We start from the raw sequence: 27,412 nt of genomic DNA, 5'->3' as shown, positions 1-27,412 counted from the left end.
AATGAGATATGAATAAGAATAGAGGTAAGATTCATTGTGAGGCAAAATTCCTCTCCAGCTGTGAACTTATGAAACCAAATTAGTTGCATGTTTCCAAAATAAAATTGTGAGAAAGGGATAGGATAAATATTCCCATCCCAAAAAGGAGAAATAGGAAAGAAGAAAGGGATGATGGAGTCCCAAGAAAGTCCCAAACCTATCAAGGCAAAATTCGTAAGATGTTAAGGCTTGATGAACTTCTTTGGCTCAATGCTCTGCCTTCTGGGACCCACTGGGGTAGCAGTCCTGCCTGTGTGGCTCTGTCGCGTGGGGGCCACACACCCATGGCTCTGCCAGGCTGGAGTTGTACCTCAGTGGCTCTGCTGAATAGTGCTGTGCCTCTGCTGCTACAGGTGGCGCTGCACCCATGGCTCCATTGGGCATTGGTCCTGCTCTTTGAAACTGAGGTGGAGGCAGCCCTGTTCCCCAAGTTAGGCACTCTGGTTCTATGGTGGGAGTGATGGCCTGATGATCTTCAAATCATTTTGGGTTCTTTCTTCTCTTGTTTTGAGGAATAGTGCACGTTCACAGCTCTATGATCCAGTCCTGTAGGATCTAAGAAGGCTGACAGTCTCCCTCCGTTTAGTGCCAGCTGGCAGTGGTGTTTCTGCTGCTATAATCTTTTTTTTTTAGACGGAGTCTTGTTCTGTCGCCCAGGCTGGAGTGCAGTGGCCCAATCTCAGCTCACTGCAAGCTCCGCCTCCTGGGTTCACGCCTTTCTCCTGCCCCAGCCTCCTGAGTATCTGGGACTACAGGTGCCCGCCACCACGCCTGGCTAATTTTTTTTTTTATATTTTTTTTAGTAGAGATAGGGTTTCACAGTGTTAGCCAAGATGGTCTAGATCTCCTGACCTCGTGATCCACCCGCCTCAGCCTCCCAAAGTGCTGGGATTACAAGCATGAGCCACCTCGCCTGGCCTCCGCTGCTATAATCTTATCTGTATTCCTGGCTTCTGTCAAGATAGATGGCTGATTTGGTTCATAGTTCACACCCATGCTGATCTTTTTTATCAAATTGTTGGTCTGACATGGCCTTTGTGTTCTCTTTTGAACATACCTTCTTATTTTTAAAATAATATGAACAGGCTTAGAATTTTCCAAATCTTTATGTTCTGATTCCTTTTTGCTTAACAATACCATTTTCAATTTATTTCTTCCTCTTGCATTTTACTATAAGCAGTAGGGAGGGACCAAGCTGCTTCTTTAACACTTGCTTAGAGATCTCCTCAGCTAAGGCCAGGAGTGGTGGCTCACTGTAAAGTGCTGTAATCCCAGCACTTTGGGAGGCCGAGGTGGGCAGATTGTGTGAGCTCAGGAGTTGGAGACCAGCCTGGGCAACATGGTGAAACCCTGTTTCTACAAAAAATACAAAGATTAGCAGGGCAATGTGGCAGGCGCCTGTAGTTCCAGCTACTCAGGAGGCTGAGGGAGGAGAGTCACTTGAACCCAGGAGGTGGAGGCTGCAGTGAGCTGAGATCGCACCACTGCACTCCAGCCTGGGCAACAGAGTGAGACTCCATCTCAAAAAAAAAAAAGAAATCTCCTCAGCAAAATGTCCAATTTCTCCCTTCCCACCCCCTCCCCCTCCTCCCCCTCCCCCTCCCTGCCCTTCCCTCTTTTTTCTTTTCTTTTCTCTCTTCTCTTCTCTTTTCTTTTCTTTCTTGAGATGGAGTCTCACTCTGTTGCCCAGGCTGGAGTGCAGTGGCGCAATCTTGACTCACTGCAACCTCCGCTTCCCAGGTTCAAGTGATTCTCCCACCTCAGCCTCCCAAGTAGCTGGGATTACAGACGCCCACCACCGCGCTCAGCAAATTTTTCTATTTTTAGTAGATATGGGGTTTCATCATGTTGGCCAGGCCGGTCTCGAACTCCTGACCTCAGGTGATCTGCCCACCTTGGCCTCCCAAAGTGCTGGGATTATGGTCATGAGCCACCAGGAGCGCCTGGCCTAAATGTCCAATTTCATTGCTCATGCATTATACCTTTTACCAAACACTAGAACATGAACAGTATTCAGCCAACTTCTTTGCTACTTTATGATGAGGATAGCCTCCAGGAAGAAATAGAAACTCTGAACAGACTAATAACAAGCAGCAAGATAGAATCAGAAAAAAAAAAAAAAAAAAAAAAGCCAATATAAAAAGTCCCAGGACCAGATGGATTCACAGCTGAATTCTATCAGACATTCACAGAAGAATTGATGCCAATCCTAGTAAAACTATTCCAAAACATAGAGAAAGAGGGAATCCTCCCTAAATCATTCTATGAAGCCAGAATCACCCTAATATCCAAACAGGACATAACAAAAAAAAGAAAGCTACAGGCCAATATCCCTGATGAAGATAGATGCAAAAATCCTCAAGAAAATGCTAGCTAACTGAATCCAACAGTATATCAAAAAGATAACACACCATGATCAAGTTAGTTACATACCAGGGATGCAGGGGTGGTTTAACATACACAAGTCAATAATTGTGACACCCCACATATGCAGAATTAAAAACAAAAATCAGGCCGGGTGCGGCCTGTAATCCCAGCACTTTGGCAAGGTGGTGCATGGGGGTAATATCAAGCTTGAACTCCAAATTGAACTCACCAATTCCTGAAACCATGAGAGTGAATTTGTTCAGGGAGTAAGTCTATTTTTGATTCATGCAAAGGCATGGTTTGGCTGCCTTGCCACTCATTCACTTACATCTTTTTATGGCTTTTAGTTTCTGCTTCACTTTTGGCATCTAGAGATTTACCTTTCTTGTTTTTGAATTCATCCATGTATTTAATTTTTTGTTGTTACATTTTCTATTTTGTTATATTTTTCTATTTTGTTGTTATATTTTCTATTGTTTGTGTATGTTTGGAATAGGAGTGTCTTAGTCAGTTTGGGCTACTGTAACAAATATACCATAGACTAGGTGGCTTAAAAAACAAATGTTGATTTCTCACAGTTCTGGAGGCTGGGAAGTCCAAAATCAAGGTGCCAGTGTCTGATGAGGGTCTGCTTCTTGGTTTGCAGATTGCCATCTTCTCATTTTATCCTCACATGGTGGAAAACAAAGAGAGACAAAGGAAGCAAGCTCTATAGAGTTTCTTCTTATAAGGTACTAATTTTATTAATGAGGGCTCCCCCCTCATGACCTAATTATCTCCCAGAGGCCTCTCTGGGAGGGGGACTAGATACTATTACATTGGGGATTAGGCTTCAACATATAAATCTGAGGTATGGGGTGGGGACATACAAAGATTAACTTCATAGTAAAGAGAAAAAGTCTTTTCATTGATTGGAAGTCATAACCATTACTGTTATTGGAGTGCAATGGCGTGATCTCGGCTCACCACAACCTCCGCCTCCTGGGTTCAAGCAATTCTCCTGCCTCAGCCTGCTGAGTAGCTGGGATTACAGGCATGTGCCACTACGCCCAGCTAATTTTGTATTTTTAGTAGAGATGGGGTTTCTCCATATTGGTCAGGTTGGTCTTGAACTCCTGATCTCAGGTGATCCACCTGCCTCGGCCTCCCAAAGTGCTGGGATTACAGGCATGAGCCACCATGCCTGGCCCTCATTATGGTTATTTTTAAATAATGCATTTAGGCTGAGCACAAAAATTAGCTGGGTGTGGTGGCACACACCTGTAATCCCAGCTACTTGGGGGGCTGAAGCAGAAGAAACGCTTAAATCTGGGAGGCAGAGGTTGCAGTGAGCTGAGATCGTGCCACTGCAGTCCAGCCTGGGCAACAGCAAGACTACATCTCAAAAAAATAAGATAAAATAAAACAATAAAATAGGCTGGGCGCGGTGGCTGGCGCCTGTAATCCCAGCACTTTGGGAGGCAGAGGTGGGTGGATCACCTGAGGTCAGGAGTTCAAGACCAGCCTGGGCAACATAGTGAAACTCCATCTCCACTAAAAACACAAAAAATTAGCTGGGCGTGGTGGCGTGTGCCTGTAATTCCAGCTACTTGGGAGGCTGAGGCAGGAGAATCGCTTGAACCCAGGAGGCGGAGGTTGCAGTGAGCCAAGATTGCGCCATTGCACTCCAGCCTGGGCGACAGAGCAAGACTCCATCTAAATAAATAAATAAATAAAATAATAATAAAATAATGCATTTCTTCTGTATGCTCTTTATTCTTCCAAATTAGATGAGGGATAGATACAATAAGAGAAACAGGAATTTTAAATTACAAACCTATTAAATCAAGAGCAAAAAGACAAGAGTCAAGTAATGAAGCATGAATATAATGTTAGGAGTACATTTACACTATGGGAAGCTACTAAAAGTGAGAATAAAACCTAGCTACTTATTTTTTTAAAATCTCATCAAAATCTGGTTTTCTTGGTTACAGTTTTAACCAAAGAATTTTCACAATTGTTGTAGGTAAACAACTTAATAACATGTGGGGTTTTTTCCCCCCATTTTTTAGGGGTCTAGCTATATTGCTGAGGTTGGATTTGAACTCCTGGGCTCAAGTGATCCTCCCACCTCATCCTCCCAAGTAGCTGGGGCTACAGACATGCACCACCATGCCCAGCAACCTCACTGACTATTTGGAAAACCAAGACAAAAAGAGAAATATGATGGACTGTTTTTAGGGTATTGTATTTTGTAATTGATAAGTGCATAAAATGTATTTGGAATTTTCCCACACAAGCAGATAGATAAACCCCTTTTGCCCTATTACATAAAAGGCACTGTGTACCAGTTTTTCCAAAGTTGAGTGTTTATAAGTGCAGGACTGGCTCTCCTACATTTGCTTTCTTTTTTTCTTTTTTTTTTTTTTTCAGATGGAGTCTCACTGTGTAGCCCAGGCTATAGTGCTATAGTGCCATCTTGGCTCACTGCAACTTCCGCCTCCCAGGTTCAAGTGATTCTCGTGCCTCAGCCTCCCGAGTAGCTGGGACTACAGGCGGGCACCACCACGCCCAGCTAATTTTTTTGTATTTTTAGTAGAGTCGGGGTTTTACCATGTTGCCCAGGCTGGTCTGGAACTCCTGACCTCAGGTGACCCGCCCGCCTCAGCCTCCCAAAGTGCTGGGATTACAGACGTGAGCCACCGTGCCCGGCCTGCTTTCTTGTTTTAAAACCAGAACAGTCCTGATTTAGACAAAGAATCTATCCCTGACTTCTATTATAACACTCAGCAAGTAGTTATGAAAGATGTTTTCTTGCTCAGTCTGACTGGGTGTATTCAAAGTGGAAGTTGAAGAGTTTTTCCCTCAGGGCAAAAGGTTTTCATTCTCTCTGCGTGCTTTCCCTTACACAATGACTTCAGGGACTGGCAACATAAATGTTGCTTAACTTGTTCAGATGAACATGAAGGTAGAAGCTACCGCCTTAGGATTCTGAACCTGCAAGTGAGGTCAGACCTCAGAAGTCATCAAGTCCTAGTTTTGGAGCCCATGGGATGGCCTGGAATTTTTGTTTATTTTTTCTTTCTGTTGGCCATTGAGCACAAGCAGAGAACTGACAGCTGTGAAAGCTGCCTAGAGGCCTGGCAGCAAGGGTTTTACCTGAACTATTTGGGAGAGAAAGTCCAGTCCTCCCCAGCTAACAGAAGAGGCCTGTCTTCACTAGCACCTTGCCTAACCTTTAGATAAGTCACCTACATTCAATTTTGCATAAAGTGGTTGATTTCAGAGCAGCCAAAGCAGAAGTGAAATCAACTTGGTGTATCTCAAGACAACACTACATGGAAAGACCTTTCCTGGTGCTCACAGTGGGGTAACAGAGATTAGGTTCGCCTGAGATGAGATGGATGTGATATGAAAGAGAAGGAACACTCAAGAAAAAAGAAAGGGATGAGTCATGGAATACTTTTGGAATATGAAAACAGAAATAGTTTGCCTCCTCTATGGTTTTATCTGAGGAGCCTGAAGATGTAGAATATTTAGCTCCCAACTTTAGCTCACTATCCTGGTTTCTACCCCAATGTTAGATTCTGAAACAGTCTTGTGAGAGTAAAAGTCCAGGATGTAATATGGTCTGCTCTGCCCTTATCCAGGCTCAAAGAAAGACATCTTATATGTGTGTGTCAGAAGATTGAGGATTGGTTGGTAATCTTTACACAGGAGCCTAGGTCTGCAAGTGGGCTTATGTGGCTGTCTTTAATTACAAAGTAGACTAGGTATTAGCAATTACCCTACTCAAGAAATTCCACTAAAGAGTCTTGTCCTTAACAGGATTGCTGTTCCGTGTAGGCCGCTCTTCCTTCTGTGAATCCCAGCCCAAGTCTTGGTGGTGATTCCTCCTCCAGCCCCTTCATCTTTTCAATTTCCACACCTGGTATCTACCAAAAACCCACTTCTGAGCTTCTGCAGAGTGCCACTTTATTCCACAGAGGCGGGAAGCTTGTAGATGGGAATGTGTGTTGCTCTAAATTAATTTCCTACACATGTTCCCTCATGTGCACAGAGCATTTGCATTTCAAGCAAATCTTTCCTATATATATATATATATATATATATATATATTTTTTTTTTTTTTTTTTTTTTTTTTTTTTGAGACAGAGTCTCGCTCTGCCACCCAGGCTGGAGTGCAGTGTCACAATCTCGGCTCACTGCAAGCTCCGCCTCCTGGGTTCACACCATTCTCCTGCCTCAGCCTCCTGAGTAGCTGGGACTAAAGTCACCCACCACCACGCTCAGCTAATTTTTTGTATTTTTAGTAGAGACAGGGTTTCACTGTCTCTACTAGCCAGGATGGTCTTGATCTCCTGACCTCGTGATCCACCCACCTCAGCTTCCCAAAGTACTGGGATTACAGGTGTGAGCCACCACGCCTAGCCTATCTTTTCTATATTTTATTGGTCACAGTATAATTTTACCTGCAATACAAATATAACCGTGATTACATTTTCTTTCTAGTAATTGGCTGTAGGAATCACACACTCTTATTAAACTCTTCCTGTCAGTTTATACTGCATAATAACTTTAGTTTATCACAGTGCCTACATGCAATGCTACCTGATACCCGCTCCTGGAAAACAATTTTGTTTTGTTGTGCTTACTTTGCTCTTTTCTGTACAAACTCCCTTTTATGTACTTTTATGATTTATTGGCATTATGCAGCCCTCTATCCTCCTTTCTCGACCAGGCTCAGACACTTGGGAGTGATGTGTGTTCTCTCCCTTTCTAGTTCACTCTTCCCTGGCTCCTTTACTCTTCCTTCTCCCCATCTCCTGCTTTCCTGTCACTGGCTTCTCCAATCTGCTTTTTCCTCTTGCTCCCCCTTTGCCCAGTCTTATAGCACCCTGTAAGAAATGTGTTTTGCAGAAGGAAGGTCTCTGTGCACTGTTATTACTTTCTTCTTTGGCTGTGTTTTTAGTTTTGTGTCATTTCTGGGAACTCTGCTACAATAACATTCCATGAAGGAAAGCTGAACACTAGGGAAATGAGAGAGGAAGCTGGGGAAAGAAAGAGCAGAAGGAAGATGGAGAGGGGCTCAGGGAGGACCCCAAACAAGTTAACATGAGGCATCTTGGAGTGAACTCTACAAATAAACACACTTTTTACAATGTTTTACTGTTTACAAAGTAGTTTTCATATGTTACCTGATTATCTGGTAACAAATATAGGCATGCTTCTTAACATTTTGCAAATGAAGAGACTGGAGCTATAAATTCAGAATAATATAAACTGTGATGATGCAGCTTATAAAAGCAGAGTTGGGATTTGAGGCTTCTGACTTCAGCTCTCTTTCTCTTCCCACTATTCCACAATGCCAGGAAGATGAAGGAGTTGAACTCAGGGAGAATTCAAGTCACCTTTCACAAGGCTATGTTTTCCATAGGTTCAAAAAACCAAAAAATCCAGACTTATGCCCTAGTTTATCATGATTAATTTTTCTTGTGGTAAGAAAATAATTTAACCATTAGGTTTGTTTGTTGTAGCAACAAGAAATGAATTACTTTCCAAACTGGGAATATCCCTTTGTAGCCAATGAAAGAATGAGTACAAGTGTGGAGGAGTAAATCTGCATAAAGATAAATATAAGATAACTTTAGAAAATTCTTGAGACATTGACAGAATTTTGGACCTAATTTCTGAATGGGCAGAAAGCTCTCTTTTAGAACAGCTTCTCTGCAATCCTGTGTAGAAGTGGGAAGATGAACATGGAGACTACTCAAGGCAGGGATGGTGGACTTAATGGGTCATTTTCACTTTTTTGAGTTTCAAAATCTTACAAATTATTTTATTTTTGGCTCTTTCTGTGTCTTTGAGATCTGCTCTTTCTACCTTAAATCACCTCCAGAATCACCAGGGCAAACAAGAAGCTTATTTGAACTTCAGGTCTCTAGAAAACAGACTGCTGTGTCATTGCATTTGGAAAGCAATCATTTAAAGATAGTTTTCAGGCAGGTGAAAGACCAGCACAACAAACTGATAAAACTGCCTCTGTCATTTGATCTCCTACAGCCATTCTGGAGAGAAGACATTCCTGTTAGGAACCTGAGCAAGAAGCTCTGGTCAGGAGACTTCTATTTTATTAGGATCCTGCCCCAAGTTAGAGGTCAAGTTAGAACTCCCCTCAAAATTACTCTGTAATAGAAAATTCCAACAAAGCACTGGAATGTCTGAATTAAGAGAGCTCTTTGTAAATTAAAAAGAAAAATAAAGTTCAGCAGCATAATCCTATCTCTAAGCCAAATCTGGATAATATTAAAGGACTTCCAAATAACACCATTTAACTCTTTATTTGCGAGAATTACAAGAGTTTGCACTCTGAGTGAAGTCCCGTCCCCTGCCCCCGAAACCCCAATAGAAGCAAAGCAGCTAGCAACACTCTACCTCATAAGCATGCTATTTAAACTGTGCAAAGGTGAATTAAAAAACCGAGAATAAAGAAAGTGATGTAGGAAGATGGCAAGGAAATGTCCCATTCTTAAACACCTTTTAAAAAAAGAATTGTAATCCCAGCACTTTGGGAGGCCAAGGCAGGCGGATCACGAGTTCAAGAGATAAGACCATCCTGGCCAACATGGTGAAACTCTGTCTGTACTAAAAGTACAAAAATTAGCTGGGCATGGTGGTGTGCACCTGTAGTCCCAGCTACTTGGGAGGCTGAGGCAGGAGAATCACTTGAACCCGGGAGGCGGAGGTTGCAGTGAGCCAAGATCACACCACTGCACTCCAGCTTGACAACAGAGCGAGACTCTATGAAAAAAAAAAAAAAAAAAGAAGTGTAATGCCAAGATTTGCTCAAAGAATTTCCTGAATTCCATGGGGACCTAGAGGCCATTGACCCTGACACCTTCCACTGCCCCTCATGGCCATTGTGTCCTCAATGTCCCTCCTTAGCCAGCTTCCATTTGCAGTCCTTGCATACACCAACTTATTTGCCTCTCTCTCCTTTCAGAGTACAGTATGTGCCTGGCAATATCCTAGGTATGGTTAAAACCAACTCTGCCTAGTTCGTGCTTAAAAGTGTTGGGGGAAAACATGCAACCATGCTAACCAGACACACTTTAAGTTCACGATCATTCATGATTATGGGCATCTTGTGGCCCTCCATGCTGCCTGGTTGTTCTTTTTTTTTTTTTTTTTTTTTGAGGCAGAGTCTCGCTCTGTTGCCCAGGCTGGAGTGCCCTGGCATGATCTCTCTTGGCTCACTGCTACCTCCTCCTCCTGGGTTCAAGCAATTCTCCTGTCTCAGCCTCCCAAGTAGCTGGGACTTTACAGGCACTTGCGACCATGCCTGGCTAATTTTTCTATTTTTAGTAAAGATGGGGTTTTGCCATGTTGGTCAGGCTGGTCTCCAACTTCTGACCTCAGGTGATCCACCTGCCTCGGCCTCCCAAAGTGCTGGGATTACAGGCGTGAGCCACTACGTCCGGCCACACTGCTTGGCTGTTCTATCACATTGCCCATGACCCTAGATGGCTCATCATACCTGTTCCTCCCTTTTACTCTCAGTGGACCACCTTGCTTAACTGTTTTCTTAAAAATTTCTATGTACTCCTTTTACCCCAATTCCCACAGGACTTACATCAGTTTAGACGCTGGAAGATGGCACCCGGCACTGGCTACATGCTCCTACTCTAGTTGTCATTTACCTCAAGGGCAGCATATTTACTGAAGGTTAAAACAATAAGATAGCACTGTCCTAGGCATGTTCCCTGGCAGCAGTGTCCCTCTGCCTCGTGTTGCTGTGCCTCTATTGCTTGAAACGTCAATAAGTGAATGCAAGCCTGTTTAACCCAGGGACCTGAGCATGTGTCCCCCGCCCACACTTCTGCTGAACTACAGTTCACATGTCTCACTGGGACAGTCTGGGAGGATGCTAGCTGTATAGACTGCTTTTGCTTCTCACTGCTGTTATCCTATCGAGCTGTCACCCAGAGACCTGCCCAAAGTTTGCAGGTGCATGTCCAGGGGTAAGGTGGGACCACACAGGTCAGCACCTCGGTAGGACTGTCCCCCACTGAGTCCTGCCCTGCTTTCTGCCACCTCCCCTGATGTCTGCCAGAAGAAGAGGCCATGCAAGAACTTAGGAAAAAAAAACAGTGAGCACATTCATAATGGCTACCATTTACCAAGTATCTGTTGTGTGCCAGGTGCCTTACACGCATTCACTCACCTAATTCTAACAACTGTATTTCAAGGTGTCATTATTCTCATTTTATAAATGAGAAAACTGAGGCTTAGATTATGTAATATGCAGAAGCCTCACTGCTAATAAAGGGTAGAGTCTGCATCCGGACCCAAGTCTGCCTGAGTTCAAAGCCTATGTTCTTTTCACGACACTACTGCCTATTCATTTATGTCAAAATGAGAGCTTAGAGTTCACTGGAGACCATCAGTATGGGTCTCCAGGTTTCATAGAATGCTGTGTGCTACCCAAATATTTTATTTTCTTCTGTTAAGTGCAACAATTTTTATTAATACATGCAATTATATAAAATCAGAGCATGAACATGGCCTGATAAACTTTGTATTTATTTTAATTTCGACTTGGACATCTAATAGGCATCTGAAACTTAACACATACAAACCAAATTCCTGAAGACCAACTCCCTACTAAATGTAGCTCATGTAGTCTTCCCCAGCTTAATAAATGGCAACTCCATTATTCTAATTGCCCTGGCAAAAAAACCTTGGTGCCATCTTTAATTCTCTTTCTGTCATAGAACATCAGAAAATCTTGAGGACTCTACCTTTAAAATATATTAGAATATAGTTTCTATTGCTGTTACTACCCTGCTCCAAGCTTCATTTTCTATTGGCCTGGATGATGGCAATAACTTGTTTTCTACCTCTTTGTCTCCTGACAGCTTTCACTCAACATTATGATCCAGAGTAAGCCTTTAAGACAGAAGTCAGCCTTCCCCACTCCCACGGCTTCACACGACTAGCCTAAAAAAAGAAAGATAGAAGTCAGGTCGTATCATCCTTCTGCTCAATATCATGGATTGGCTTCTCGTATCACTCCAAATAAAATTTCAAGTCCTTAAAAAGCTTATAAGGCTATATATCATCTAACCCCTCCTTCCCTATCTGAATGACTTCTACTTCTCTCCACTATTCTCGCTCTGTCCACACTGGTCTCCTTGTTTTCAGAAACATATTATGACTACTTCTGCCTCAGGACATTGTGTTTGCTGTTCATCCTGCTAGGAGATCTCTTCTAGATACCCACATGGCTTCTCCCTGGCTTCCCTTCTATCTCCGCTCACATATCACTTTATCAGTGAGGCCATCCCTTTAATAACTGGTAGCTAGTGTCCAAAAATGGCCCCCTAATGAGCCACATCTTCCAATATTCTCAGCCTCATAGAGTCCTCTCCCTTTGAATCTAGTGATCCCTGTGACTTGTTTTGACCAATAGAATGTAGTGGAGGTGATGCTTGCCTGACTTCCAAGGCTACATCATAAGAAGCCTTGCAGTTTTCACTTGGAGTTTTTGGAATATTTGCTTCAGGAGAAGCCACCAGCATGGGAGAAGCCTGACTACTCAATCCCACCATGCTGTGAGAAAGCCCAAGATAGCCACATAGAAAGGTCATGTGCAGACAGAGTGATGCCTGGCCAGACCACAGTTGTTCCAGCCTCCCCAGCTGAGGGGCCAGCCATGTGAATGCAAAAGCCATTTGGAATGTCCAGCCCATTCAATTATTCAGATAACTCTGGCCCCATTTGCCATATGAGTGCAACTGTTTAATGACCCCCGGGAACCTACAAGATCATACGTTTTTTTTCTTAAAAAAAATTTTTTTTTTTTTTTTAATTTTAGAGACAGGGTCTCACTCTGTCACACAGGCCAGAGTGCGGTGGCACAGTCATAGCTCACTGTAAACTCAAACTCCTGGGCTCGAGCAATCTTCCTGCCTCAGCCTTCTGACTAGCTGAGACTATAGGTGCATGCCACCACACCCAGCTAATATTTTTTAACCAATAGGATTTAGGGTGTTGTGTGGCAATGGATATCTGAAACAGAAATCAATATGTTACACCCCTTCCCACAAATATAATGACACTCCATATCCTCCTTAACTTGCTGTATTTTTCTCTTGTTGTATTTACCACCTGGCTTACTGTGTATCTATCTATTTGTTATTGTCTCCCTATCCCCACTGGAACGCAAACTCTGGGAAGGCAGAGACTTTGTCTTATTCATTACTGTATCTTGAGTGCCTGGAATAGTGTCTGTTATAAGATAGGCCCTCAATACATATTTGTTAAATGAAGGCATATATTTAAGTTAATTTAATTTGATAAGTTTGCTTTTTGTAAACATAGCAAGTCCATAAAAAGAAAAAACAAATTAATTTAAATTGCCCATGCCGACAGCCTTCCCTCTTACGGACACAACATCTGGAGATGTCTAAAATACTGCAATCTTTGCCTTTCCACTGAAGCATACCTTCCAAGGTGGAAGGAGTAAGAGTCTGCTCCTTTAATACATACTGACCTCAGGAGAAAGGGACTAGAAATGCATGGACTGAATGTCTGTGTGCCTTGCAAATTCATATGGTGAAATCCTAACCCCCAGTATGATGGTATTAAGAAGTGAGACCTTTGGAGGTGATTAGGTCATGAGGGTGAAGCCTTCAGGAATTGGATTAGTGCCGTTATAAAAGGGACTTCAGAGAATTCTCTAGCCCTCTTTATGCCATGTAAGGACACAGTGAGAAGATGGCCATCTATGAACCAGGAAGCAGGCCCTCACCAGACATCATATCTTCCAGCACTTTGGTGTTAGACTTCCTAGCCTCCAGAACTGCAAGAAATAAATGTTTGCTGTTTAAGCCATCTAGTCTATGATATTCTGGTATAGTAGCCTGAACTAAGACAAGAAAAAAAACAGGTGTCAGGCAGATTCCAGGAGAACATCCCTTAAACATAACCCAAATGGAGATGACTATCAGAATCATCAAACCCTGTTGAGGAGCTCTTGTCAGTAGATCTGTGCTACACAGTGTCACCTCTCCCTTCACTCACTTCTGGAAGGACTCAATAATTCCTCCTCATTCCACAAGCACTTCTTGAATGCCTACTCACTCTCTTATGATAAAACATCCATTCCCTCCTTTCATAAAATTAGTCACAATAAAGAAAACCATTGGGTTGAAAAACTTTGAATAGAATGTTTAAAGTGATTTAGAAGTTTGGACACAAGAATTTTGTTTGCGTTAAAATAGTTCAAGATCTCATCTCAACCACTTCATGGGAAAATTGCTAGCATAGAGATGCTTCAGCTGTTAGCTTTGTTGACCTTTTTGTTTTGGCACTTCTGGAAAATGGAGGAAGGGGCTGAAGCTCATATATTCTTGGAGAAATAAGGCAAACAGCACAGCTCAGGGATGGCCTAGTGATGTGGCATTCTCTGTCAAGTAAGGAACACCCTGCCATCTCCTGGGCCTCAGCTTCAGACTTCGGGACAGCACCTTCTCAGGCAAGAATACATATTTTCCCATGCACAAGCAAGAAGGCTGCCCAATACATTTAGATTCATATGGAAAGAAAAGAGACACTGCTTCAAACTCAAAAGCAACAAAGCAGGCAGAGACGAAGTACAAGCTCAGAAACTCACAATAATTGCTTTACTAACCAGAATATCTAGTTAGCTTCTCTGCTGGAAATATCTGCAGTTAGGTTTTCTCAAAGTGCTCTCCATGACCCAGATTAGCTACAAGTTTTACTTTTTGTAAAGGGCCTAGTTGGGTATTTTTTCCAGAACAAAGGATAAATGCAATGAATAGTCAAGTTTTTACCTTTCTCTGGACTGAAAAATTCTAGCTTTAAAATACTTTTCTAGATTATTTCAGTACCCTGCCCTCCCCCTTCCTTTAAAAAATAAATCTTATAGGTTAAGTTTGGGCATCTGGTTGAAAAAACCCCATTTAAAAGATTAGAAAATTGAGAGTTAGAGAGGCTTAAGATCAGCCAGTACATGAGCCAAATCTTCAGATACAAAATCCATGTGTTCTCCATAGTGGAACACTGTAAAATTAAACCAGCACACACTCACAAAGCATTTTTTTTTTTTTTTTTTTTTTTTTTTTGAGCAGAGTCCCGCTCTTTCGCCCAGGCTAGATAGTGGCACGATCTTGGCTCACTGCAACCTCTGCCTCCTGAGTTCAAGCAATTTTCCTGCCTCAGCCTCCCAAGTAGCTGGGATTACAGGCGCATGCCACCACTCCCAGCTAATTTTTGTATTTTTAGTAGAGACAGGGTTTCTCCATGTTGCCCAGGCTGGTCTTGAACTCCTGACTTCAGGTGATCCACCCACCTCGGCCTCCCAAAGTGCTGGGATTACAGGCGTGAGCCACTGTGCCTTGCCTCACAAAGCTTCGAAAAACATTCCTTAATAAGGCCTCAAGGATGAACATGTCCTTGTGTATTTTTTTTCTGTGAAAATGAAACTAGTCTCGAATCTCCATGCAACTGTAGCTGGAAAAATAAATATCGATCTAGTTTCCTTCTATAATTCTGAATTTTAGTTCATAGGAGCTTAGAGGCAACTTTAGACATTATTTAGTCCTAATCCATCACAAATTGTAAGAAAAAACTCAAAATAGCTTTATTTACAACAAAAGTATCTTTAGATATAATGCTATTTTCACACGATTGATAAATTTATTAGGATGAAAATCATATTAGAATAAAATATCTTTGAGGCTACAACTGGTCCTTTTTATGTGAATAGTAAAATTAAAGGTTTAAAATATACGCTAGGATGAAGATGAAAAATGTTATTTTCGGAAGACTGGAAAGTACAATGAAGGTTTGGCTTTCATACAAGGTTTGGATTTGTTTTTTAGATTCTTCCCAGTAATTAGATTTAGGGTTTAGAGTATCTCATGTGACTCTCTTATAAAAACAGACATTTTAACCAAGCACTGACATGCAAAATAAAAACAGAAACCTTTTTCCTTCAGGGACTAGCCCAGCTACAGCTGGAAGTTCAGTAATGCATCTAAACATATATAGTAATTAAATCTAGCTTCCAACAAACTTAAAGTTAAATTTTAATTACTTTTTATGGCTGGGTAATAAATTGTATGTAAATGAGTCATGGATGGAGACCTTAGTATATATAAAATGTCAAAAACCAGTATTGACTGACATACTGAAAAGAAAAGAGGTCTTGAAAATTTGTATTCTAGATCTAACTCAGCCACAATAGCTCCTTAACCAAATCATTCAGCTTTTCTGGGCCTCGGTTTCCTCATTTGTAAAATATGAGAGTTATATTTGGTAATGATAATTAACGTTTGTGTGGTGTTTATGTCTCTAAAACTCTTTCCTATGTATGATCTGACTTCATTCTTATAATTCTTGGAAGTAAGAAGGACAGATACTGTTAATTTTAGTATACAGATGAAGAAACAGCCTCATAAAGGCTAAAATATATGATCAAAGGCACACAGTTTGTAAATGGATTCAGACTCAGACGTTCAGATACAATTTTGTGTAGGTAGACACTATACCTACCACCTCTAAAAGTCTGATATAATAGAGTTGTGTTTAGTCATTACTCAATTATAACTAGACTTTTAAAGTACCTTAAACACTATTCAACAGGTACACCATGTTCTTTTAGCCTGCAGGACTGAATGCTCTTATGGTTTCCCTGCAGGAGGATCCAATTAAGTGCTAAGTTAATAGCCAACTTTATAGCCAAGCTAATAGAAAAGCCACATTACACTGGCCCCGTCTTGTCAAACCAATCACTTTTAAGACTTTGTGCTGATTTATGTCCCTGATATTCACTGTAATCTCTGGGTTACTGTAAAAATGCCTTCTTCCATTGCTCAGTTACTAAGATGTGTTAAGAGTCACAAGAGTAGCCAGAACACCAATAAGTAAATAATATGAAGAGTATTCAAGTAGTTTAAGAAATGATGTTAGTCATGTGTCTCCATGCTCTCCCCCTAGATATTTAACTCCAGGCATTTGGTAAATCATAACAAGCCATTATTTTCGCAGTTCTTGATTTCCACTTGAAGTCAAGCCAAATATTATGTTCATTTACATTTGCATGGCATACTTTTGTATCTTTCAAAGTGCCTTCACATTCATTATTTCATTTTATCTATATATAATGCTAACATGTAGTTGAAATTGTTCTCTGCGGTTGCCGAAATAGCTATTTCTTTATTTATGTTTTGCTTTTCTGTTTTTTTATCCCATCCAGGCATTTAAAATGCTAAAGAATGAACAAAACTGGAGTGTCACAGAACTTCCATGGAGACAATAGAAGGATGAATAGTAAAGTGTGCTAATCCCACCTAAAGTTAGTAGGGCCCAAAACCAAGAGAAGCAATGATAATAAAATAAAGTAACATGTTTCAAAAGTGATAAATCAACCTAAAAAAGATAACTAGGTTCAATCTTCAAATGTGTAATTTCAAAGAATGAGAGAAAATTGGTAGGAATTGGTGAGAATACCTTTGTAGCAGAAATGCCAATAACACTTAAGGATTTAGAAGGAGGTCTAAATAAATTTAATTATTTTTAAAAGATAAAAAGAAATAATTGAACACAACTTTACTAAAGGCCATGAATATTCATAGTAAGAGAAGAAGATGCCGAGTGAGATTTGTCAACATTTTGTCGACGAAAAGAGTCAAACTCTGTAAAATACTTGAAGAAATTTATTCTGAGCCAAATATAAGTGACCATGGCCTGTGACGCAGCCCTCAGGAGGTCCTGGGAACATGTGCCCAAGGTGGTTGGGGTACAGCTTGGTTTTGTATATTTTAGGGAGGCATGAGACATCAATCAAATACTTTTAAGGGCTGGGCACGGTGGTTCACGCCTGTAATCCCAGCACTTTGGGAGGCTGAGGTGGGCAGATCACTTGAGGTCAAGAGTTTGAGACCAGCCTGACCAACATGGTAAAACCCCATCTCTACTAAAATACAAAAATTAGCTGGGCATGGTGGTGCGCACCTGAAATCCCAGCTACTTGGGAGGCTGAGGCAGGAGAATCACTTGAATCCGGGAGGTGGAGGTTGCAGGGAGCCGAGATCGTGCCACTGCACTCCAGCCTGGGTGACAGTGTGAGACTTCATCTCAAACAAACAAACAAACAACCCAGATACATTTAAGAAATACATTGGTTTGGTTCAGAAAGGTGGGATAACTCAAAGCGGGGTTTTCCAGGCTGTAGGTAAATTTAAACATTTTCTGGTTGACGATTGGTTGAGTTTATTGAAGACCTAGGATCAGTGGAAAGGAATGTTCAGGTTAAGATAAAGGGTTGTGGAGACTAAGTTTTATTATGCAGCGGAATCTCTCAGATAGCAGAGTTCAGAGAGAAAGCGGGTTGTAAAATGTTTCTTATTGGACCTAAAAGGGTGCCTGGCTCTTAGTTGATTATCTCCTGGATCTGGAAAGGAAGGAGGGAAAACAAAAGGGAAAGGGGATTCTCTATAGAATGTGGATTTTTTCCACAAGACACTTTGCAGGGCAATTTCAAGGTATGGCAAGGAAATATATTTTGGGATTAAGTAATTTTTCCTTGTCTCATAATGTTATGCCAGAGTCAGATTGAAAAGTAAGTCGTGATATACAGGGTCAGATAAAACCTGTCTGATGAGAATTTATGGTTTGTAGCACATGACTCCCTGGACCCCTTAGGTAGGAAGTTGGGCAAAATAAAAAACAGCTTAGTCCTCCATCCCCCTTCTTGGCCAAAAAGCATTCCACAAAATGCATATGCAGGCCAACAAACAGCAACAGGTCCCACAGTGCTAGGAACGCTCATTCCTAGAGTAGTCTGGTTGGGTGGTAATAATTTTAAGTATTTGCAATTTTGATCATGGGGGGAGGAAATGGTCTGACCTGGTGTAATAGTAGTAGTTTAAGGGGTGAGATGGAGTCAGACCTAGGGTTTAGTATAAAAAAATCCCAGATCATATCTCTTTTGTGAGCTATCATGATCTGGGACTTTAATTGTGCCTTGTTCATTTTGCTGTAACTGGCATAACATTTACAAGAGATATATAATGCTAATACAGTGACAAATACCAAGATAAATACAGAGACAAATACCAAAATACCCAAGATAGCAAAGATTAGGCATCCAAGAAGGTTACAGGTAGAGTCAGAGGGCAGTAAACAACCTAACCAGACAAAAAATCACTGCATGCATCATCATATTCTTTGATCAGACTCACAATGTGTTTACCCTCCTTATCAATGGTCATTTGAACCTTATGATAAATCTTATTTGAGGATTGTAGGACTGACACTAAATCAGAATCTAATAAATTTAGTCTGTCTTCCAGCCAATTTATCTCCATGGGTATAACATCCTGAGGAGGGTATAAATCAAATGCAAGGAATGCCTGGCCCTCAATGTCTAAATTGTTATAGGACTTATTAACGGTGGACATATCTATTTTTCCCACTTTTGTATTGCACCATATACTGGTATTTGGGAGAGAAAAGGAGGTTTTGTTACAGGAGAAGTCATATAATTCTACAGTGTCATTTTGTTGTCCCTCCCAACAGAAATGGCCCTTCCTTATATACCAGATGCTATGTTCCATGGGGGTGGATATTAGAGGCCAAGTTTAGGAAAAATCAGGGTTCCAAGTGGTTTGAGGGCATAGCCATTCTCCTTTTCTCTTTTCATAATCTGAAATGGAGATGGAATACCATGTGTTATTATCGGCTAAAATAGCCCACCTATTTCCCAGGGGTAGTACCTTTGAACCTCATTTAACTTCGGTGCCTGTGCTCTGAGAATACAATGTTTAAGGTCACATTTAATGTCCAAAAATCTCCATAAGTTTGGAGGACCACATATTTTCCACAGGTGTTTGGATTGTGCCTCAGTACTGAGGACTGTAGACCATTGCTTCATATCCACCTCTGATCCCATTTGTAATAAAATAGACATGAGCCCCTATCAGGTAAGAGTACATGCTTGTTCCCATCTTTGGATTTGGGAGTATGTTTTCATGGTTTGTCTGGTTTCTTCTATCCATTTGATGAGTGCTGCATTATCTTTTAAAGCAGCTTCCCATCCTTTTCCCTCTTCCTGGAATAGCATTCCTTCAATGTGGCCTATTTTTGATAGGGATTTTTTTTTTTTTTCTAAAGAATGTCTCTCTTCATTAGCCATGAACTCAGCTTGCCCCAGCATGCCTTGCCCAGCTCTGACTCCTCCAGTGAGGTCATGCTTTAGTTTTTTGGGTGGCAAATTTTCGTGTATCCATCAGGAATGCTGTTGCCATTTTATATTGATGCCATTTGTACAATTTGGATAAATGGAGTCAATGCACAACCGCTAGGTATCCCAAACAATTGTTAGGTGAGTGGAGGTTACACCTAAGTATGCTCTTGTCTGGGTATTCCATAAGGCTTCCCAGTGGCGCCCTGGTTTTAGGGTGGAATTTGTGCTGTCAGGGACTTCAGTCCACCAATTAACTTCCATAAATAGTTCTTTAAGGACAGTGTTAGTGTGGTTGGTATTGGATAGGAGCATCCAGCCACAAGCACAGGGCTGGTGGTTATTTGGGCAGGCCATGCTATGGCAGTTTACATAGGAGACATTGTAACAAGGCAATTGTCTCAAATGATCATCCCCAATATCTATTGTTAGGCAACATTCTACCTGGTTAGACCCCCTCAGTGATCATCCTGAGGCATTGTTAGGCAAGTATTCCTGCAGGGCGTCATATTTGGTTGCAGCCCTATAATAGAGGTACCTAAAAAGTGGGGACCTTGGGGAATGTTTAGAATGGTGCTATTCCATATAACAGTCTTCATTTCCTCCTGGTCTATATCATACCAAATGATGTGGGCTCTGCCTGCAGGAAGACTGCTAAGGTTTACAGGGGACTGGGAGAAATTTTCAGGTTTGAAAAGAGGAGTGTGGGGTAGGTAGACAGAGGAGATTGTGGGAATGAGAATGAACAAGTAAAACATTTTCCTGGCTTTAGCAAGGGAATGCATAGCCGCATCCATTTAGAAAGTTATACCAAAGAAGATTGCATAGATTCCAAACAGCTTCTTAGGGGTCTCAGTTAAAACTTAGGGTTTTAGCAATATTCTATAGCAGGGACAGTAAGAATGATGGTTATTTTAGGGTTCATGAGGACTAGCCTGGTCCAGCATCTCTGGAAGTATGTTGGCTTTGCTGTAGCCCTAGAGACAGGCTGAGCTTCCAGTGTTCTCTTGATTTGCAGGTGGGTGTCAGAGACTGCTGCGGAAGTTCAGGGGCGGTCAGGAATGTGGTCAGGTGCTCATTTTAGGTGTAAAATGTGAATCCAAGAAGTGACTCTCTTTGACTTTGCAGAGCAAGAGTTGGTTAAAAGCACCTGAAAAGGTCCTTTCCGGAGGGGTTGTAAGGAATCCTTCAGTTGGTGTCTAGTTAATGCTATTAATTCAGCCATCTGGGCTGATTTGCCTCCTTGGAGTTGGGCGCTTTCGATTATGTCTGTTATGGAAGTGATGGCGTATCCTGCCTGGTAATATCCCTTAACTAAGAACCATCTGTGAACCAAATTAATTCAGCATTATCAATGGGAGTCTTCCTATAAATCTTCCTTAGGGGAGAGTAAGATATTAGTTAGTAGAGTGCAGTCATGTTCCTCTTCCTTTTGTTGTCCACCTGGAAGGGGGACCAGGGTAGCAGGGTTAAGAGTGTTACAGCACTTCAAAGTGATGTTGAAGGCAGAAAGCAGGAGTACCTCATAAGAGGCGAGGTGGCTAACAGAATATTGCTGAGTGTAGTGACAGCTTAGAAGAGATTTCACGAGTGGGGGACATAGATGGTCAGAGGGGACCCTAGGACAAATTCTTCAATGTTTTTGCATAATGTGGCTGCAGCTGATATAGCCCTCATGCAAGGAGGGTGCCCCCTTGCAACTGGATCTAACTGTTGACTGAAATAACCAATTGGTCTGTGATTGTCACCATGTTTTTGAGTTAATAGTCCTAGAGCATTCCCATTTATTTCATGTACAAAGAGGGAAAAAGGAAGACTGTAATTGGGGTGGCCTATAGCAAGTGCTTGGGTGAGAGCCTGTTTTAGATCTTCTATGTGTTGTTTTTCCCCTCTCTTCCCAGTGGATTGGGTCTGGCTGGGTCTGTTTTAGTTTTTTATATAGGGGTTGAGCAATTAAGGAGTAGTATGGAATCCAACTCCTGTAAAAGCCTGTTAACCATGAGAAGCCTCTTGATTGCTTTTTAGTTTTGGGCAGGGGAAATGTCATAACAGCAGAGATTCTCCCAGGGTTTATTAAAAGCCCCCTTGGGGAAATCATATGTCCCAAATATTTAACTTGGGGGAGGCAAAATTGTAATTTATCTTTTGGCACTTTGTGTCCCTTAAAAGCAAGCTGTTTCAGGACTGTATCTTCTCTGCATTTTGGTAAGGAGGACGAACAATAAATATCCACATACTGAGTTAGAGTACATTCATTTGGAAATTCAGTGTCATCTAAATCTGCCTTTAGTATTTGAGAAAAATAAGTAGGACTTTCAGAGTAGCCCTGGGGTAAGACTGTCTATGTGTATTGGCGATTTTCCCAAGTGGAAGTTTAAAGATATTGGCTATTTTGCTCTACAGGTATGCTGAAAAATGCACTACATTAATCAATAACAGAGAGGTGGCTGCAGTGATAGGAATATTGGACAGTAAGGTGTGGGGGTTAGGAACAACAGGGTGTCTAGGAACTATTATTTTATTTATAGCTCTTAGGTCTTGAACAAATCTCCAGCCTTTCTCATCTGGCTTTTTAACTGGGAGGACTGGTGTATTGCAAGGGCTGGTGCAGGGTATTATGAGTTCCTTTGTCTAAATAGTCCTGAGTGATTGGTTTGATTCCTAGGAAGGCTTCAGGTCTAAGGAGATACTGCCTTACATTTGGCAGAGGTTTGGATTTATTTATGGTTATCTCTATAGGGACTGCTGACTTAATTCTCCCAATATTTGTGGAAGAGCTTGCCCATAAGGGGTTTGGTACTTTAGATAAGAAAGGCTCTAATTCTTCCTGTCCAGAATCTTGATTAACTTTCCCAAGCACAGTACTACATGTGGGTTTTTGTAAGTCTCCCAAGTTGAGAATAATTTCTCCCTTTTGTGAAAATGAGATATGAGCATTATGGGTCTCTAGGAAATCCCGTTCCAGCAGGTGTGTGTGGGACACTATCTACTATAAGAAAAATGTGATCCCCCACTAGTTCTCCTAATTGAAATTGAAGGGGATTTGATTTAAAGGCGAGAGTTTGAAACCCCTACCATGTGTACTTTTTCTTTACTCCAAGGGAGAGGGTTTTTAATCAAGGTAGGGTTGAAGACTGACAGTGTAGCGCTGGTGTCGACAAGGGCTTTGATATTTTCCCAATTTATGGATATTTCTACTTCTCCTAAAGCATTAGTTAGAAGTAGGGGGAAAACCCTCTCTATTCCCTCAGAGCATCCTTATTCTGATTTTTGAGTTGTTCTGGTGCCTTCCTTTGGGGTCCTTTGCCCACTTTGTGCAAGCACCCATTTAAGTTTTTTACATTATTTTTTAAAGTGTCCTTTCTTTTTGCAATAGTGGTAAATTGCTTCCTCTTGGGGTTGCTTAGATCTCTGGGGACCATGGGACCCTTGCAAACTCCCAACTTGGTTACTAAGTTGTTTTAGTTGTAAACTTATAATTTTAGAGACCATTTCCTTTTCTTTCTTAATGATTGCTTGTGACAACTGGTCAGCTAGGATGACTAGGTGGCTAGTGGGAAAGGAAGCCCAAGTCACATTATTCCTCTTTATTAGGGTTGCTAACTCTTCATCTAAACCTTGAATAAACTCAGAATTAAGTAAGGTGTCACTTTTACCGTGCTCAAAGTTTTTAGGAGGTATTCCTGAAAACTCTTTGAATGTCTTTTCAAACCTGATATAAAAGTCAGGCATGATTTCGTTTGGGCGTATTTTACACTGTTGCACCTTTGCTCAATCTATCAATCTATAACCTTGGGGAATATCTGTGGTACAGTGTCACAGAGGTGATTGCAGAGCTCTCTGCATTTCTCTCTTCCAGTTGCATCTATTTTGTCAAAATCTTCTAAAGGCTGTTTCCAATCTGCTACTCTAAACCATTCTTCAGCTTTGTTTTTGGAGACCAGTAACTGAATCAGCTGATATAGGTCAGAGAACCCTGGGTCATAAATCTTAAGACTTAACTGGAATTCCTAAGCAAACCCAAAGGGATCTTCAATCGGATTGGGGAATCCAGATACCAGGGCCTTAACTATGATTTGGTCCAGGGGGCACATATTATGTTAGAATCCCCTCTGCTTATGGGTTTTACTCTAAAAGGAGCAACTACTATATTATTTTCTGCAGCTATTTCTGGCCCCCCTGTGGTTTGAGACAAGGGAGGAGGGAAAGGAGGAGGAAAAATGAAATTGTCCGGATAAGGAAGTTCAGAGAGTAGAGGGTCAGGAGGAGCAGAAGGGGAGTCAGTTTCTGGAGCCTTCCTGATTTCAGAAGTGACTTTTACTGATTTTTTAAATTCTGAAGCAGTTTCAAAAAATTTTTAATTAACTTCCTGGAGGGAGGCAAGCTTATCTTTCCCTTTTTTTGATGATTCTAGATGCCAGCTAAAGTATGATTGCCATTCATTTTCTTTGATTTGGGAGCCTAATTTGTCTAATCTAGCATGCAGGAAAGCCAATTTAGGAATATCAAAGTTCCCCATTTTGGAAACCTTAGACCTAGGTCATCTTTAGTAAGATCTTTCCATTTACATAAATACTTGCAAGTAAAGGCGCCACAATTATTAAACATAAACTCAGTTGGAGTGCCCACAGGGGGCCACTCTCCTTGCCTTTCCTCTTTTTTGGAGGATTTATTTCCTATTTTTTTTTTTTTTTTTTTTTTTGGGGGAACTGACCTGTGGCCTAAGGTTTTTGTGTGGTGGATCGATATGTGCTGCCTGTCGGTAGCACTCCACAGTGTGTCACCACTGAGTTATTTCTACACTCTTACGTGTCTCAATTTCTCTCTTCAGAGGTCTATCACCTCTGAGAGGGCTCAAGACGCCGGGTGATCAGCCCTTATATGCATTTCCCGGATGAGCCTTTTTAAATTAATATTTGTTGGGGAGTTTCCTACAGGGCCGCTGCACATTACAGGGGATCAACCCCCTCCCCAGACACTCCCACAAGGCCCCCGGTCACCCAGAGGTGCCTTTCAGCTGGGAGGAGCAAAATGCCCTTTCACTTCAGAGCTGAGGAACTCAGTCTCTTACTTACTTATGAAAAGCAACAGTTCAGTTCCTCACGCAAAGCGTGCACAGACAAGCCAACTGAGATTAATTTCGAGAGAAAAGGCAATGGAGAAAGATCCTTTTGAACGCACTTCTGAAACTAAAATTAAGATTTTAACCAACTTCCTAGGAGAAAAGACAGAGAGGAAAAAATCAGCTTAGAATAAATCAAGGACCGTCAACCAAAACAGGAGGTTGGGGCTCAGGAAAACTTACCAGTTCCACCGAAGGAGAAGCTCGAATTCGGTGAGGCTTCAATGGGCTCCTGCTGGTACCTTAGCTCCAGTTCTGGGCAACTCCTTCAGGATCCTGAGTCTTCTCTGAGGCTCAATGTTGGGCACCAGATTATTGTCGATGAAAAGAGTCAAACTCTGTAAAATATTTGAAGAGATTTATTCTGAGCCAAATGTAGTTACCATGGCCTATAACACAGCCCTTAGGAGGTCCTGAGAACATGTGACCCAGGTGGTCGGGGTACTGCTTGGTTTTATATACTTTAGGGAGGCATGAGACATCAATCAAATACGTTTAAGAAATACATTGGTGGCCGGGCTTGGTGGCTCACGCCTGTAATCCCAGCACTTTGGGAGGCCGAGGCGGGCGGATCACAAGGTCAGGAGATCGAGACCATCCTGGCTAACACAGTGAAACCCCGTCTCTACCAAAAATACAAAAAAATTAGCCAGGCAAGGTGGCGGGCGCCTGTAGTCCCAGCTACTCCGGAGGCTGAAGCAGGAGAACGGCCTGAACCCCGGGGGGCGGAGCCTGCAGTGAGCCAAGATCGCGCCACTGCACTCCAGCCTGGGCGACAGCGAGTCTCTGTCTCAAAAAAAAAAAAAAAAAGAAATACATTGGTTTGGTTCCGAAAGGTGGGACACCTCAAAGCGGGGGTTTCCAGGCTATAGGTAAATTTAAACTTTTTCTGGTTGACAATTGGTTGAGTTTACCTGAAGACCTGGGGTTAATGCAAAGGAATGTTCAAGTTAAGAAAAAAGATCATAGAGGCCAGGAGTGGTGGCTCGCACCTGTAATCCCAGCACTTTGGGAGGCTGAGGTGGGCTCATCACCTGAGGTTGGGAGTTCGCGACCAGCCTGACCAACATAGAGAAACCCCATCTCTACTAAAAATACAAAATTAGCCAGGTGTGGTGGCACATGCCTGTAATCCCAGCTACTCGGGAGGCTGAGGCAGGAGAATCGCTTGAACCCGGGAGGCGGAGGTTGTGGTGAGCTGAGATCGCGCCATTGCACTCCAGCCTGGGCAACAAGAGTGAAACTCTGTCTCAAAAAAAAAAAAAAGAAAAGAAAAAGGATCATGGAGACCAGGTTTTATTATGCAGCGGAATCTCTCAGATAGCAGAGTTCAGAGAGAAAGCAGGTTGTAAAATGTTTCTTATCAGACCTAAAAGGGTGCCTGGCTCTTAGTTGATTATCTCCTGGATCTGGAAAGAAAAGAAGGAAAACAAAAGGGAAATGTGGATTTTTCCCACAACACACTTTGCAGGGCAATTTCAAGGTATGGCAAGGAAATATATTTTGGGGTTAAATGTTTTTTCCTTGTCTCATAATGTTATGCCAGAGTCAGAATGAAAAATGTGTCACGATATATAGGGTCAAATAAAACCCATTTGATGAGAATTTATGGTTTGTAGGGCATGACTCCCTAGACCCTTAGGTAGGAATTTGGGCAAAATAAAAAAATCAGAGCTCAGTCTTCAGTTTGATCAATAGTTCTTTTTATAATAAAATTGTAAAGATTATTTCTAAATGCTAGTTTTTATTTTTATAAAGAAACATATGCTACTATGTACTTTGAAAAAAACACCTGGACTGGGTGCGGTGGCTCAATCCTGCAATCCCAGCACTTTGGAAGGCTGAGGCAGGTGGACCACAAGGTCAAGAGATCAAGACCATCCTGGTCAACATGGTAAAACCCTGCCTCTACTAAAAATACAAAAATTAGCTGGGCGTGGTGGCATGTGCCTGTAGTCCCAGCTACTCGGGAGGCTGAGGCCGGAGAATCACTTGAACCTGGGTGGCAGAGGTTGCAGTGAGCCAAGATCACATCACTGCACTCCAGCCTGGGCGACACCGTCTCAAAAAAAAAAAAAAAAAAAAAAAAAAAAAAGAAAAGAAAAAAAAGAAAGAAAAAGAAAAAAGAAAAAAACATCTGGAGTCATATACACTGATGTTACAGCAATTATCAAGGAAAGAATACCTATTTGTATGGATTTTTATCTGATCTGATACAGAAGTTTCCAAATGTTCTTGAAATTTGTGAGTGTTTTCTTTCATAAAACCGTAAACTTGGTCTCCTTTAAAAATTCCAGCTGGAGAGCTACTGATTAACTTGTAAACTTACTGTCCCTTGATACATTTTAAGTGTGTTTCAGTAATGGGATCATAAAAAATTTGCCCTTAGGCCGGGCACGCCTGTAATCCTAGCACTTTGGGAGGCTGAGGCGGGTGGATCACCTCATGTCAGGAGTTCGAGGCCAACCTGACTAACACGGTGAAAGCCCATCTCTACTAAAAATACAAAAATTAGCCCGGCATGGTGGCACACGCCTGTAATCCCAGCTACTCTGGAGGCTGAGACATGAGAACAGCAGAGGTTGATCGCGCCATTGCACTCCAACCTGGGCGACAGAGCAAGACTTCGTCTC

Source organism: Nomascus leucogenys, chromosome 6, assembly GCF_006542625.1.
Source record: "Nomascus leucogenys isolate Asia chromosome 6, Asia_NLE_v1, whole genome shotgun sequence".
Taxonomy (NCBI): domain Eukaryota; kingdom Metazoa; phylum Chordata; class Mammalia; order Primates; family Hylobatidae; genus Nomascus; species Nomascus leucogenys.
Note: the sequence above shows the minus strand (reverse complement) of the source record.